The sequence below is a fragment of the Tenrec ecaudatus genome, unplaced genomic scaffold (assembly GCF_050624435.1).
Source record: "Tenrec ecaudatus isolate mTenEca1 unplaced genomic scaffold, mTenEca1.hap1 Scaffold_603, whole genome shotgun sequence".
Taxonomy (NCBI): Eukaryota; Metazoa; Chordata; class Mammalia; order Afrosoricida; family Tenrecidae; genus Tenrec; species Tenrec ecaudatus.
This window is the reverse complement of record NW_027459486.1, coordinates 451239-455838: the sequence shown is the minus strand read 5'-3', so window position 1 is coordinate 455838 and position 4600 is coordinate 451239. Positions and strand designations below refer to the sequence as shown.

The window sequence follows — 4600 nt, the reverse complement described above, 5'->3', positions numbered from 1 at the left end:
TAGGATTGTCCTGCTGACTCTGCTCTAGTCGTAAATTTTGTGCCAGCATATCAGTCCTGAGTCTCTCTTCCTTTCTCAGATGTGCATGTATTGCTATGAAACTTCCTCTGATGACTGCCTTTGCTGTGTCCCATAACTTTTGGAACTTAATGTGCTCATTCTCGTTGGTTTCTTGAAATTTCCCAATTTCATCTCAAATTTGCGCCAGTACACACTCCATTTGCAGTAGAGAGTTATTCATCCTCCAATTGTTTGTTCTTGTTTCTTTGTCTTCCTTTTGTTGATTTCCAGCCTTATGACACAGTGGTCAGAGCGAGAGATATGTATTATTTCAATGTGCTTAAATTTATGTAGATTTGCCTTATGCCCCACCATGTGGTTTATCTTCGAATATGTGCCATAAGAACTTGAAAATAACATGAATTTTTTTGTTTTGTTTTTGGATGAAAAGCTCTGTAAATATCTATCAGGTCAAATTTTCTAGTTGTGGAGTTTAGCTCTCTAGCTTCCTTGTTGAGTTTCTTTCTCTGTGATCTATCTTTCTCAGGGAGTGGTGTGGTGAAGTCACCCACTATAATCGTCAAGTCTGTAATTTCATTTTTAATTTTTCGTAGTGTTTGGTTGACGTATTCAGCGGGTCTCTCATTTGGGGAATATATGTTTACAATGCTTAGTGGTTCTTTGCCTACCATTCCCTTGAGCATTATATAGTGTCCCTCCTTATCTCTTTTTTGGTTGGCACTTGGATGTCAATTTCATCCGAGATTAGAATTGCAACCCTGCTTTTTCTGTATTGCTGATTGCTTTGTAGGACTTCTCCAGCCTTTGATTCTCAGGCGATTTTTGTCTGTAGCTTTGAGATGTGTCTCCTGTGGGCAGCAGATAGATGGGTTGTGTTTTCGAAACCATTCTGCTAGTCTCAGTCTTTTAATGCCTGAGTTCCGTCCATTGATATTCAGGTTTATTATCTCCATCTGCGGATTCTGTGATGTCATCTTATACCTTTTGTGTTGGGAGTTTTCACACGTTCCTTTCTCATTAGTGTGTTGTGCATGTGTGTGAGTATCATTCTTGACTTCTTTCCATCCTTAAGCCAATGTTATCTTGAAGTCTGTTTTCTCTTTGTTGCCCTCTGGGTGAGGTTGTTCTAGGTGTTGGTCTCTTATATATGCTTTTTCAGTGTTGCTCTTTTGCCCATACTGCGTCGGCAAGGATCTTTTGTAGGGCTGGGTTTCTTCTAACGTATTCTTTGAGTTTTTCCTTGTGTGGGAAGACTCTAACTTCTCCATCTATCTTGATCGATAATTTGGCTGGGTAGAGTATTCTTGGGTTTGCATTATTTTCCTTCAATTTTTGGAATATCTTACTCCACTCACTCCTTTTCTTCATAGTTTCTGCTGATAGGTCTGAGCATATTCTTATTTGAGAACATTTATATGTGATTGCTTCTTTTTCCCTAGCTGCTCCCCTTTCTGATTTTCTCCTTTTCCTCAAAGTTGGATAATTTACCTGTTATGTGCCTTGGTGACTTCTTTTTTGGGATCTAGTCTAGCTGGTGCTATTTCCGCCTCCAGAATGGTTGCCTGGTTTTCACTCATTATGCTGGGGAAGCTTTCCTCCAAGAATTATCTCACTATTGTTTCAGATGACTTCTTTGTTGTGTCTTCCTCTGGTAACACAATAATTCTAATATTGTTCCGCTTCATAGCATCAGACATAACTCTTAAGTTTTCTTCAGCTTCTCTGATGATCTTATTAGATTTTTGTCTGTGTTTGTTAAAGTCTTCTTGGCTGTCCTCCAAGTCATTGATGCGGATCTCTGATTCCTCCATCGCTTCTCAAAGTCCAAGAGGCTGCTACTGGTTTCTGTTGTCTCCTCCCTAAACTCCTGTATTTCCCTTTGGTTTATGACTTTTACCTCTTCCATCATTTTATCCATTTTCTGTATTGTTTCCCTCATATCCTATATGACTCCAAGTAGCATTCTGAAAATTTCTTTCTGTGGCAGCGCCATGTCTGCTTCTTCTATGCATGTCATTATGTTTAGGACATCTTCTGCCATTTTCCTTTGTTTCTCACATTTTTATGTTGAGGTCTTTGGGTCTGATGGCTGTTTGCATTGTGTTGTTTTAGAGGAGCCAGATATCATTTTCCAGGGAGTCGGAGGGCACTGGCTCTCTTTGGGAGACTTGTAGGAGTGTTTCTTCGAACTGCCTATAGCTTATTTCACTATGGAATTAACCTACCACTTTATCCTCCTGTCATTTCCCTATCATGAGAGAGTCCCAGAAGGCTGGTGGGTTGCCTTCTTTGGTGAGCAGAGGTTCTTCCAACAGCTTGTAATGTTAATGAGTGTTGGTTGAGCTGCCTTATGCCCCCAGGTACACAGGCCACAGGCAGGAATTCCCCAGTGATAAGTTGGGCAGTTTCCCATGGAAGGAAAGAGGACCTTTCCCTAGCCTCGGGCAAGCTACACAGTTTGGAGCTCACCTAGCTGGGTGTGGTACAGTCTTAAATGCCCTAGGCCAAAGGGAGTGTTCTGGAGGTCAGCAGTGGAGTGTGAGAGAACAAGAAAGAGACAAAGAGGAGGGAAAAAAATTAAAAGTAAGACTGTTTCGACTGTGCAGGGAATATAAGGAAGAGAGGGAAACAAAAGCAACTATGCAGCTGAGTCCCACTCCCCACCCATGGAGCTGCAAGGCTTTAGTCCCTCTGCAGCCCTCAAAGACCATGGGGGACAGAGACAGAGATATAAACAAAAGCAACAATGTAGCTGAACCCTGATCCCTGCCAGTGGAGCTGCCAGGGTATGGGTTTAGTCCCTGCCCAGACACAGAAGTGGCAAGCTGTGGCTGTGCTGTGAAAAAGCCCCTGAACAGCCTTCTAGGGCTGTGGAGGAACAGAGAGCAGAGATGTAAGCAGAAGCAACAGTGTAGCTGAACCCTGATCCCTACAGGTGGAGCTGCACGGGTCCTGTCCAAGCCCTGAGGCAGGTGAAAGCATACTGTGGCTGTGTTGAGACCAATCCCCACTACAGGCTCCAGATGGTCCCTGCTCCAGCAGATAGAGTGGCGGGGCCAAGGTCACGCCCCAGCAGGCTTCCACTGAGCTGTGCCAAAAGCCCTCAAAACCCCATGGGTCTGTGGCTACTTACCTTTGTGATGTTCCTCCTATGTTCCAGCAGTGGTGAATTTCCCTCTAAGCAACGCTCCTTGACTGGGTTCTACGGAGTCCCTCTGGTATGTGTCCAAATCATCTTTTTTTTATGGATAGAAGAATTTTTATTTTTCTCTCTATGTTAGCCTTTTTTTCTTCCCTACCAAAAAATGTCTTGTTTTTGGAATCCTAGGCTCATCCACCACCTTGCTACAGCTCTGTCCCGGATGCAGCCTAGCTTGCCCTGGAGCTGCTGCCGGAACCACACAGCCCAGCCTGGTGTTTCCGCAGAGGGTGAGCCGCCGCCGCCTCCACAGTCAGCCTGCCCTCAGCATTCGGCCCACACAGAAGGGACCCCTGCCGGAACGCAGTCTGCAGTCCACAATCTGCACCAAGCCCGGAGAGCCTCAGACAAGAGTCGAGCTCAGGGAGGATGTCAGGCTCCAGGGTGTCACAGAGCAGCAAGAGAAAGACCAAGAAGAAACCTGACACTTGGGACGAAGCGAAATTTCTGGTGGGCTCCATGGCAGTCATGAATGGCATGCGAAAGCAGAGAACTTTTTGCGATGTGATTCTCGTGGTCCAGGAAAGAGAGATCCCTGCTCATCGTGTGGTCTTGGCTGCAGCCAGCCCAGTTTTTAATGTCATGTTCACAACTGGCATGCTCGAATCAAAATCCTCTGAAGTAGAACTCAAAGACGCAGACCCTGACGTTATTGAACACCTGGTGGAATTTGCTTACACTGCAAGGGTTTCTGTGAATACCAACAATGTGCAGTCTCTGTTGGATGCCGCAAACCAGTACCAGATGGAACCTGTGAAGAACATGTGTGTTGATTTTTTGAAAGAGCAAGTGGATGCTTCAAACTGTCTCGGTCTAAGCATTCTAGCAGAGCGTCTAGACTGTCCTGAGTTGAAAGCCACTGCAGATGCCTTTATTGACCATAATTTCCCTGATGTTTCCAAAACTGAGGAGTTTCTCCACCTTGATGCTGAGCTAGTAAGAAGTCTGCTCAACCAGGACTCCCTGACCGTGAGCGCAGAGGAGGAGGTTTATGATGCTGCCGTCAGGTGGCTGAGACATGATGCGCCGAATCGCCAGCCTTTTATGGTGGATGTCCTTGCTAACGTCAGATTTCCTCTTATCTCAAAAAAATTTCTTATGTAAAACCATCCCATTTGAATCCCTCATTCAAGACAATCCTGAGTGCCTTAAGATGGTGATGAATGGAATGCGGTATCATCTACTGTCTCCTGAGGATCAGAAAGAACTGGCAGATGGAGCAAGGCCTCGAAGACCACAGTCTTGTAGATATTTTAAGCCAAAGTTGGAAAAAGGTGCATATGGCACACGATCCTGAAGTGAGAATGTAACTTCAGAAATTTCATTTGATGCATGTTTTGCTCTTTAAAATTACCTGTGTTGATAACTATTTTGTATATC

The 4600-nt window shown here is 44.6% G+C and overlaps 1 pseudogene; it reads left to right on the top strand.

The window, feature by feature from the left end:
• The first annotated feature begins 3589 nt into the window (after nucleotides 1-3589).
• On the top strand, nucleotides 3590-4324 carry LOC142436771 (kelch-like protein 7 pseudogene; annotated as a pseudogene).
• The last annotated feature ends 276 nt before the right edge of the window (nucleotides 4325-4600 follow it).